Genomic DNA, 12,425 nt, shown 5'->3' on the forward strand with positions numbered 1-12,425 from the left:
ATTACAACTGCCACCATTTAGATTTAAACAAACTTGTATTTGACGGCCCGAGCTGACGCAAAAAGTTAATTGTGAAATGTTTGCGCTTTGTAGAATAAAGTAGCCTACTGGCAGTTCAAGCATTTTCACAATCTCTAATTTTTATAAAAAGACTTTGATTCTCGAACTCATTCTTGTTAAATACTGCCGCAATTGTCACCGGAAAAACATTTACCCTGCAAGCGCCAATCCGGAAGCCAGAAACATGGAAGTGTGAAAAAGGCTAATGAACTCCTCTTCTAATATGCTAATGCTGTGCTAACTGGCTATGCTAACAAATCCCAGATGCAAGCATGCTAAAGTGCTCAGCAGGTGAAACCACACTTGTGTGTGTGTTTGGAGTGTGATTTGTATGAGATTTAAGGGAATGTGGTGCTTTTTTAGAAGGCTTGCTTTAAAACCTCTCTTCCATCAGTTGACCACATAGTAGGCCTAGTATGAATGACATTAGCACACAAACAACTTCATTCAGGAAGCAAGTAATTAAATTAGCACACTTAGCTGAAGGTTAGTGCGCACACAAAAAGAGTTGATTCCATACTGCACAAATCTCCTGGTGTCTTTCAAGAGGGATAAAATACATTTATACATCTACTTATACAGGTGTCTTAATGTCTGAAGAAGGCAAGTCACCTTGAACCGCAGCAAGTAATGCTAATTAATTTGGACAATAGAACACACTCTGCATTCACAGGGCTGGAGCGTTTTGTGCCTGCTTGTACCGCTTTCTGAAAACAGCGGACAGATGTAAGACACCAAGCGAATTAGTTTTTGTGTTTTCAAGGGAGATAAAGAGGGAGAAAGAGAAATGAAGGTTGTGAGAGAGTTTTTCCACAGGTTTTATGCGCACTTGTAGTCAGACGATTTTCTAGCCAGTGACCCTGTGCAAGAGCATTTTTAAAATCTCAAGGTAAACCAACAGAGCAAATCAAACACAAGAGACAAATCTTTGTTCATAGAGAGAAACTTCCTTCATGGTATCTATTCCCATTGGTAAAAAAGCAATTAGAAAAAAAAGCCCTAGAAAATTACATAGGCCAAAGAATTTAAGAATTTTTCCTTGAAAGTGCAAAGCTTAGGTTTTGGCTCTCATTATCTTCACGTCAACATCTGACACAGTGGGCATAAGTGTATATGTGTGGGTGGATGGGTGGGTGTGGATGTTTGTGTTCACAACATAAAGTTGGTTTCCTTCCAAGAAGGACACAACGTTCTTCAGCCGTACTGTGATGTGCAGCAGTATGTTTGTGCGAATGCATCTGACAGCCATTGCTAATTAGGCTGGAATGTTTTGGCCTGGTTTGTTAATCCCTTCACACCAAACCAAAAATTGCCCAGCTGCCCTGAACAGAATCACCTCTAGATGATAAGAGTGGGGCTTTCTCTGATCAACTGTCAGTTTTTTCCATAGACATGGTATCAGGATATCATTGGGTCTGCTTAGACACGCACACACAGATCCTCTGATCATATGAAGATTAGAAAATGCCACACCAAGCCAGAGACACGTTTTTAAAAGGACTGGAGTGAGTTTTTAATGATAGGCTACAGATGCTCCTCTACATCATCGGTCCACAGAGACAAGCTCACACTGAATCTGAGCTTCAAAATTGGCCTCCAGGTTTATATGGAGGATGTCAACATTTAAGTGCCCTCGCTGCTGTCATACAATATTCAGAGCAAATTCCCTTAGGCAAAATCCTGCTGCTTAATGGATGGAACCGCTCAATGCATTTACAGGAATGAAGGAATAATACAACGTTCATTAATTGAATGTACAGGTGAACCTGACTATGAGTCCCTTGGTGGTTCTTGGTTCGCTGAAGACCTTGTATAACAATGCAGATGAAAATGTAACTGGGCTCTTGCTGGCTTCTGTTTATCAGATTGCATTACACACTACACCAATATTCTGCTCAATATGCAAATTATCTGCAATATTTATTCTGCTTTGTCCATCTGGGAGAAGGCACGGATGCGGCAACCAATCCCACTGATTTCCCTCATCACCTAAGCTCTAATGGAAGTTTCATGTACTGAGAGACACTGATCAAATGGCCAATGCATTGACTGGGAGGAAACGTTCAATGAGGGGGTGAGACCAGAGGAAAAAGGGCTGAAAAAGGTGATGTCCGCTGCACACTACAAACATAAAGTGGGTCATTTTTTCAATGTTAAAATATTTTTGACGACTGTGTCATTTGTAGATTGACTCCCTTCAAAAAGTTGTTCTGTGACACTATCAACATATTGATCTGCTTGTTTGAGCAGACCAACCAATGATGTGAGTTTGTGGGCGGGGCTATCTATTTGCCTGATAAATGGCAGATGAAAGTGCTTTTTTGTGCAATTCTGAGTGAACGCTCTAATGTTTCTGCTGTGCTCTCACTGTTCTCTGATATTTTTTAATGTTTCCATTTATTTATTTGTCATTTCAAATTTACTATGAATACACTCAAGAAATTCATTTAAACAAACGTTTTAAATTGTATTTGTTTAAATATGTTGTTTTAGTAAATATACAATTAGCTTAATTATTTTAAAACCAAATGTAGCTGTTTTGCCATTTACCAAACTGTGTTGTTTAAAACATTTCATTTTTAAAGTTCATGAATTAAATAATCAAATTTGAATACATCAATTTAATTTGATGAAAAATTGTCATAGAGTTGAAATTCGTAGATCTTAAAAACTTCTTAAAGGGGTTATAGGATGCTACATGCACTTTTACAAGTTGTTTGAACTGAAATGTGTGTTGGCAGTGTGTGAACACAACCACCCTATAATGATCAAAAATTGTTTAATCTGGTTAAGTGTTTTCCCCTTTCTCAAATCGAGCCGATCTCAGATGCCTTTCTGTGTGACGTCACACAGACAGGCCCCTCCCATGATAGTTTGATTGACAGTAGCGTTTCAGCACAGACTGGGCTGGTGTCTTACCTTAGACCCACCCTGAGTGAGCTGTCATCAGTCCGCCATTGTTTCACCGCCGAAGCAGATGTAGACAAGAATGACTCCTAAGCGATTGAGGTGTTCTGTTGTTGGATGTGATAATGAACAACAGTCGTCATTTACTCCCGACATCTGAGCCGCTGAACTCGCAGTGGATTACATCGTTTCTTAAGGGAATACGCCCCTGATCTACGTAAATGCATCTATGTTCGCACGAATCATTCATGATCCAGCCTCATCTACAGAAGAAGTGAGTATAATCGCCTTTCCTAATAATGTGCTAATTAGCAAGTTTCACATGAATGCGGCTAAAGTAAACAGTCTCTCTGAGAGCAGCTCGGAAGAGAGGGGCGGGGTCAGCAGAGCTCATTAACATTTAAAGGAAAATGCTACAAAAACGGCTTGATCTGAAAAGAGCTGTTTTTGACAGGGTAAAGAAGGTAGTTATTACACTACCATTGAGAAATTTTAACCAAACTATGTTACAGACTTTTCATTAAGACCCTAAAGAATCATATCAACTTGTGGAAAATGGGCATCCTATGACCCCTTTAAAATAGTAATGCATATAAAAATTACAACACACAAGGGCATTTCCAGTTTATGTAATCTTTCAGTTTAAAATAAATATGTAATATTTTTCTGTATTGTACTATTTAAAATAACACTTTGCCCTCCACCTGTGTCCGCTTTGTGTATAAAAACGGTCATCTTTGCATTTACAAACAGGCAAATGTGTAAAAGTTGCCACAAACTGGGTGTTATAATTCCCACTGTGATTACCTCTGTTTGTTCATTTAGCCTAGTTGAGCTGCTTGTCTTTGAGTTAATACCCAGGCAATGTAAAGAGGGATGCGGCCCGCTACGTCCCAAAGGGCAGGTGATTGTCAGTGATGATGTCATCAAAGACGTTTTACATAAGCATGGCAATTATGCTGATTTGTACGGATGGTGCTGGATGAGCAGATGTTGTCTGAAGCTGCCTGGCTGGATCTACCTGAGATCAGGATATGCTGCTTTCCAAGGTGTTTGTTGCTTGGGTGGAGCACCACTGAGTGACATTCACACTGCTTTGACACCTAACTGCCGATTTGGCTAAGCTAAACTAAAGCGTTGGGCTGTTGTCATGGAGCGTGGGTACGCTCTCCATCACTGTCTCTGTGTCAGTAAAGCGTCTGGCTCCAGATTCAGGCTCCTCTGTACTGACCTCTCCCTTAGTTTAACCACAAAAATGTCACGCTGGCATACCTACAAGTAAATCCTGGTCAAGTTGTGTCTTGATTTGCCTATGAAAGAGGAAGTTATCTCGGGTGAACATGATAAAGAATGAACATCAGCGCCCTAAGAGGACTGTATTCATTCAGTAGTAAACAAATAAGTCTGTTTTTCACTGTTGTTGCAGTGATGCACAAGAACATGAAATAAAAATGAAATATCATATGTGCAACATGGACAAAGCGGTATTCAGTAAATGTCTTCTCTAGTAAGGCAACGGTACAGTTCAATTCCCAGGTTATAAACATTTGTTACGGATGCAAATAGGGAGTGACATATCACAGTCACCCGAAGGCAAGTTCAGATTTTATTTGACTGGTGTTGTCTAATTGATACAACCATGGTCTGTCTGACCACAGACTCAGGATGTTGAGTGTGCACAGTTGTGTAGGCATGTTAGGACAGTAAAAAATCTCACTCTTGACATATAAAAACTCTGTTTAATATAATTGAAACATCCAAATGTGTTATATGTAGCAACGTTTAACATATGTGATCTGCTCCATTATTTTGAGTCGTTTTGACCCAGAAATACATTTAGAGTTTTATGAGCTGGATGAAAAAGGAAAATCTCCTTTAATCATTTAAATGGTGGTTGTTATAAAACTGTTAAATTTGAGTTAAATTAAACTCAAAATGGCCTTTTAAAGAACAGAATTTGACATGGAAAAAAAAGGTTAGTTTTTTTTTTACTAACTAAAACAATGGACATTCTATGACTTTCCTAAGGTAACTGTAATGTCATGCGACATGTTGTTGACAGCTATTTTGCCAGCAATATAGTGATATGTCACACCTGTCACTGAGCGTCAAAGCAATATTTATTGTTTGAATTTTCTGATAAAACTTGAAAGCTAAAATTAATTTTTATCAAAAGTAACAAAGCACAAACGTACAGTGCACACCACATACGGAAGAAGAAATAGATATTAAGAATTCGTTCCCACAACTGACCAATTAATTAATTCCCACATTTTAGTTAAAGCGTGGTCAACGTTGCACTAATTCATTGTAATTTAGTTAAATGTAACTACAATGAGGGAACAAAATAATTTGCGAAAATTAAATCTTAATTCATGATCATCATATTTTGTTATCAAGGTTCTGTTTCATATAATAAAACAACTCCTTCCGACTCAAAATGATACATACACAAAATGAGCACATGTGTACCACACGTCAAAACACAACATGCACCAATGTGTACAAACAAACGTGTGTTGTAACATGCTTGTGTACAGAATGTAAATCGTCTAGCAGATGCACCCAGCACAGCTAACAATCCCTGCACAATGTGGCGTTGTGCACTGTGTGCTTTGGAAGCAGCTGAATGACAACTCTGAAGCCCCCATCCAATCCCTCCCATCCCCTCCCCTTCACACCCGCCTCACCTCAGCTAGGCTGCCAGTCTTTATCTCACTTGGTTGGGTACAGAAAAAAAGCAGCATGTGTATGCGTATTAGTGTGTGTGTATTATATCGGAGGTCTTGAGAGTGTCTTGTGGCCCTCATAACATGCTTGTGTCCAGTGGGGGCTGTTTACATGAATGGCGGGGTTTGCTTCTTTTTAGTGGTGGTGGTGGCGATGAAGGCGAGCAGGGCCCTACCCGGCTCAGCGCTGCTGAATGGAACGCCCTTTTACCGGACACTCCCTGGTAGCCTGCCGGGTTAATGGAACCGTCATGCAGGGGTCAAGCGCAGACACCTGGGTCTCCGTTAATATGCTCACAACAATTACTCTGCCAAATGGGCTGACCTCCTCTCTCGCGCTTGCTTTTTCTGTCTTTCTCCTTTTCTCACTCTCCTGCGCTCTCTCTCCATCTCCCTCGCACCTGCCATCTTGCTCTGGCATTGTGTGGCTGTGAAAACGTTTAACCGACGCTGAATGAGGAACCCCTGTGTTAAAGGGGAAGGGGGCAGGACACAGAGAGAGAGAAAAAGAGGCCAGAAAGGGCATGTCCTCCCTCCCGCTCTCTCTCTCTCAACTCGTCCCCGCCGCACGAAGGGCACGTCTTTGTTTGTTTTTGAATGAGAGATGTTTGGGATGTCTCCAATGTTCGAAATGAGCAGCACCGTCACAAATATGTACGCCGCAATACAGATAGACACACAGCTCACTCTTTGCCCGGCGCAGAAACAACAGACGCACCTCGAACAGTGGCTGGATGTAGCTCGAGGGTGTGTGGCTGGAAGGAATGTTCGACCCCCCTCTCTTTAATTCTTATTTGTAGCTTTTAAGCAGTTGCATTCCTGCTGGCTTTTGTTTTGGGGGTGGAGATGAGGCTGCTAATTGGTAATTGTTGTCCCTCTTTTGGCCACTCAAATGCTCTGAGAGCTGTTAAAGGATCACCTGGGTCACAGGTCACTGTGGGCACTTCCGCTGCACATGCTTAACCCTTGTCCCCTGTGTCTTCAGCCCACCTCTGGACTTGCATGACCATCAATTTGAAAGCTATCACACGTGGTCCGTCAGCGACCTTTGACCTCACCTGTCCCAGCATGGGGTCAAATTGAAGGCTAGCCTGGGGGCAGATCTACAGAATTCAAGTTGTCTACAATAAGTTCTTACGTGCTTTTTGAGCCAAAAACTAATTAACATGTTGCACTTATCAGGGTCGTGCACTGTTCAGAACTGAAGAATTGGCTCCCTTACAATTTGTGAGTGTGAAATTGAATTGAATTTACCACACCCCACAGGAAGTTGGATTGGAATGTTAGGGCCCTGCGAAATCCATTTTATTTTTTCACACTAATTCTGTTTTCCATTTTGTTCATTCTGAATTCTGTTTTAATGTTTCTTTTAATTACATTTTAATAATCAAAAAGTATGTGGCAGTGGCTATTTACTCTATAGTGCAAATAGCAATAGATTCTATTTACACTAAGTGAAAATAGCAGTGTTTATAGCGATATGCTATTTACACTAAGTGCAAATTGCTAGATTCTATTTACACTGTTAAATAGCAGTTTTTTTTTGCTATTTATGCTACTTACTGCAAATAGTGGCAATTATCTGCAACTCAGCGTTGTAGTACATTATAAAACAGTATGCAATAATATGTATTGAGCCTAAATTATAATGTTAGTTCAAATTATTACCTTATTGGGACAATAAAGCCCTCCCACCACCTACACCTTGATGGTCTTCTTTTGTAGTGTTGACTACCCCAAGCACATGTTGGTGGGAGGAGTTAGTGTAAATAGCCTCTGCCAACAAGGCGGGCTATTTGCACTTAGTGTAAATGGACACTATGTTTAATCAAATTAATTCATACAACTTTAACAATTTTATAATTTATTAACAATAAAAGTGTTGCCTAATAACTGTGTTTTAATTTTTCTACATTCTGTGTTTTATGATTATGATAAATATGGTGGTAATCAAAAGAATATATAAAACCTTAACAATTAAATTAATTTGTCAATTATATATATATATATATATGACTATAGTTTTATCAAATGAAATGGGGAAATGCTCATGAAATGAGAGCAGCTCTGGAGATGAAGTTCATGTGTTCATGTCCTCATGCAGTGAGACGGCAGAGCCTTAATTCCATTATATTCTGCATAAAACAGTTATTCTATTTTTATGACTGGATTTCATGATTCTGTCTATATTTTCTTTGGAAATTATAGGGCCCCTGAATGTGAATTGGAATGACAGGAGGAGGAATCTGCTAAATTGTAATTTAAATAAATTCATCACATGTAATGCATTCTGGAAAAGTGAAAGTGTCTGGAACGTCCATTCACATTGGTTCACAAAAATGAATTTATTAAATATGATAAGATATATAAACAACATACGACTGTCTAATCTATCAGTATTGCCTGTAAATCTTTAAACTCCAATTTTTAAAAAAGCTAATAACAGTCCTTACGTTAAAATTTTAATTCTGCACCCTGTTTGCTGCCTTCAGTTTGATTTAAATTCAATCCAGGAATTAAACTGAAAATTACAAGGCATTTTAAATTCAATTCTAAATTGACACAACCCTGGCATTTATATTGGTGTAGCTAGTGAAGTGATTGTTCAAGTGAGCTAGAAATTCTGACATTACTCCTGACCATAATTGTTTTATAATCAAAAGAGTGAAAGAGAAACAAATGAGAAACATGTTATTCACTCATTGGATAAGAACAACTCTCTCACACACTCTCGGACACTGCGCATCCATGGCGTGCGTGCACACACACACACACACACACACACACACACACACACACACAAAGAAACAATTACAATTTTTCATTAAAATACTCTTAATCCTTTTATACGAAACATAGTTACACAAGTCCACACAATGAGGGGCGAAGAAAGGAGGAGAAGTCGTGGGGAATAATTACACATATCATGGAGCCAGGCTTTTATTTGGGGTGTCACTTGTGATGTCACAGGCTGCCGGCACTAATTTGAATTCAGACCTTTATCTCTGGCCCACAGCATTTGAGTGACGGGCCACCAAACGCTCGCGCCACTGTCCTATTGATTTCTCTAAATCCCCAACAATGGCATTTGCATGCTTGTTTCTGTAATAATACAGATATGCCATTTGGAATGAAAGGCTGCGCAGACCAGAGGTAACTAATTGTGTGGCGTGTAATGAGTGCAGTTTCAATTTGATATAACCCACAGCTCCACTCGCCGCAGCCCCACGCTAAGTACTTTCAAGTCTTTGTGGGGAAATAATTGATTTTTTGTGCTTTGGGCGCGAGGAAAACTATTATGATCTTTTTGAATAATGGCAGCGGAAGGCCCGTGAACGATTTAAATTGGTATTAGAGGAGGAAGCCGTGGTGGGAAGATAGCAAAGCTGCTTGACTGACAGCTTGCAAATGGAGCCCAGGCTGCTTGATTAGTCATTCTCTTAAGGTGGAGACGAGGCTTCGTTTCGAGCGCTGGTGGTGGACCAGCTTAATGGAGAACAGCGACGCTGGTTTCTTGCTTTCACGAGTGCACACTTTCACCAAGGGAAGGGACATTCAAGGGGCTGCTCCATTTGACTCTGGCAGCCCTTCGGCGTGTTTTTGTTGGCTGAAAGAGTCCACCCTCCGAGGGTGGATAGTGGAGAACACTTTTCTGCACACCCCCTTTTCAGAGTAGCCAGTGGACGGTCTTAAATGAGCTCTACCTGTGCCAGCTACAGGGATTTGAGGCAGAATGTGATTATTCTGGGTATCAGTGAGCCTTGGCGCTGCTCTCTCAAGGTTGAAAAACTAATTTTTTCCCCAAGCTTTTGTTTCCTCAGGAACAAAAGTGCTTTCTTAGTTAACGCAGCATGTTCAAATTTCATGCTTTTAATTGTGCCCATAGATAAATGTGTCTGCAGCGCCGGGGGAATGTTGGCTGCACATGTGCATGCGGCATCATTGTGAAGAAAACGGTGTGTGTGTGTGTGTGTGTGTGTGTGTTTGAGTTTGAGTTCAGAAGTATGGCGTTCTTTCAAAGGCCCTTGCTCATTGCAAGAAATCCAGGGGCTTGTTTCCAGTGCTGTAATCCAATTCCACCGTCACTTTCAACAAGAAGACTTAATCTGGTTGAAAATGTGACTAGCTTGGATAGCTCCATGTACTAGTGTGTGCACAAGTGTCATCCCGTGTCACGTCTGTGAAGTTATCTTGCAGAAACACAGCGCCTGCTGACGGACCGCGTGTGATAGCTTTCAAATTGATGGTCATGCGGATGTGTATTTAGGCCGCAGTGTGTATGAAGATTGAGGATTTTGAATGCATGTGCATTGACACATCTCATCATGACTAATGGTCCAGCGGTTGAAATCCCATGCTCTACTCTTTCGATTTACTGATATGACGGAAAACGCTTTCACGCAAATCTTCACATACTGCATTTGAGACAAATATATTGAGTCTTGATATCATATCAACCACTAAAGGGAAGTCGGAAAGAGTGAATGAGATGAAGAGAGAGCCTGAGGCATGGGGTGCAGTCATATTTAAGTTTGTAAGGATCACCTCATCTCATCTCTTGTCAGTTAGGCCCTGATGTGATGGCTTAATATGTTTAGCTCTGCCAGTGGTGACAGTGTATGCGTGTGTGCTGAGGGAAACTGTACAGATAGAGGCAGTGGGCTGTACAGCACTTTACCCCCCAGCCAGAGCATGGTTATCTCATCTGGAAGCAAACACACACACACACACACACACACACACACACACAGCCCTTTTTTCTGGCTGGAACTTGCTCAACATATTGTCTCTATCACATTATTGCTTTGACCCCTGTCAAGAGCAGTGAGCTCATACTGCAGGCAAATAGAGCCTCAACATCCACTGCCACAATGACACGCTCACATCCCTCTTTTTTATCCACATCTGCTGCAGTTTCTACAGTTTCCTCACATTTTCCTGGTTAACAAAGGCCTCTGATTACAGAAATAGGCAGAAAATACTCCAAAAATATGGAATGCAATAGATACATACTGTATAATGCATGTACAGAAGACATTATTTTCGGACTTTGTACATAAATTACAATAATTTAGGGATAGGATGGACAGTTAATATATAATATAACATGTATATAAGAAAATACCAAATTCATTTTTTTGCTTATATTTGCTTTATTTATTATATTCATTACATTTATTCATTATATTTACCATTAGTGTGTTCCTTTGTTTTGTTTTGTTTTTTTCTCTCTCTCATTTATTAATTTAGTCATTCAAGGACAGATTGGATGATTAATATGATATCACATTAATGAATAAGCTACATATCTGTATACAAAATCATTTGTGTGTACATTTAAATTTTTTCGTCTTGTTTGTTTTAGGTCTTCACATTGCCACTGGCATCTTTTTTTATGTTTCAATATATAAATTAATACATAAAACTTAATTGGAGGAAAATGAGTCAGTAACACATATTTCTTAAATTGTATAAATCAATTATGATTAGAAATATAATCTCACACAATAATTGTTTTTTTCCCCTGTAAGCATTAAGCAATATTTTAATGATTATTCTGAAACAATTTATTGAAGTACCATATAAATTAGAATTAATTTTTTTTATTTACACAGATCTTTGTTCACTAATAAGAAACAGTTGAATTGTAAAGTCTGTGATTTTGTGAATCTTAATCTACTGAGTATTTTACGCTTCATTTACAGTATATGTTGAAATGCAAGGCAAGGAATTGTGGTCATCTATAGACATGCAAATCTAAATATAAGCACATATTAGTGAATATGCATATGCAATACAATATAATACTAATTTGTTCCCACTTAAAGGGCCACTTCTATAGCCATACACATATGAGCTGTGCATTACCAGTCTTCGGTCTCTTTCCTGCTATCTGTCTTCCTCTCTCTTTTTTGCTCTCCGTCTAGAGAGGCGAGAGCTGTTCATTTAGTTAGTCATAACTAATAGTGTCTAATCTGAGAGAGGGAGTCTCCAGAGAATATTGGACAGTGTAAAGGTTAATCACCACTGCCTGGTTAGCCAAGGAAGACGGGCTAATTCCTCGGAAGGCAAATGGCATGTGCTCGTTATCTGGACCGGCGATAAGGAGTGTTAATATATGAGGCAGAATGGATGCTCAAGGGCCGGGTTCGCTTATCAGCAAACTTTACAACAGGAGCCCCGAAAAGCGCACAACCCCCGCGCCAGACAATAAGCACCTCAGTTTACCTCTCAAGCAGAACTATCACAGCCCCCCGCAACCCCCCCTCCCCTCCCTGATACACACCCTCAGCGATGCACACACACATACACAGTGCCCCCAGATCCTGGGGAATTATGAGCGTGGGCTAATTGGAAGATCACTCTAATACATTAAGAGATAAAATACTTTGGCCAGTCGCCTAAAGCGTGGATCAGGACAACATTGGACAGCTATCTAGCCTTGTCACACACTCAGAGATTTCCATACAAACACAGCACGAGCAATTACCCAAAACACATCTCTGTTTGTGCTACAACATACTCCCTGCCAGTGTGGCGGCCCAAGGAAAATTAGAGGAGCTCTGTGTATGTGTGTGTGTGTGAATTAGTGGGGCTGTGAAGCGGAAATTGGCTCAATGTTTGTCTGATTGTTTATGTATTTATTAGGTGGGGAGGAGAACTGCCTCCAAACCTTGTGTGTGTGCCAAAGTCTTTGTGTCTTCAGGGAGGTGAGAACTATCACGCCTT

This window comes from Sinocyclocheilus grahami, unplaced genomic scaffold (genome assembly GCF_001515645.1).
Source record: "Sinocyclocheilus grahami isolate Dianchi unplaced genomic scaffold, SAMN03320097.WGS_v1.1 scaffold328.1, whole genome shotgun sequence".
Taxonomy (NCBI): domain Eukaryota; kingdom Metazoa; phylum Chordata; class Actinopteri; order Cypriniformes; family Cyprinidae; genus Sinocyclocheilus; species Sinocyclocheilus grahami.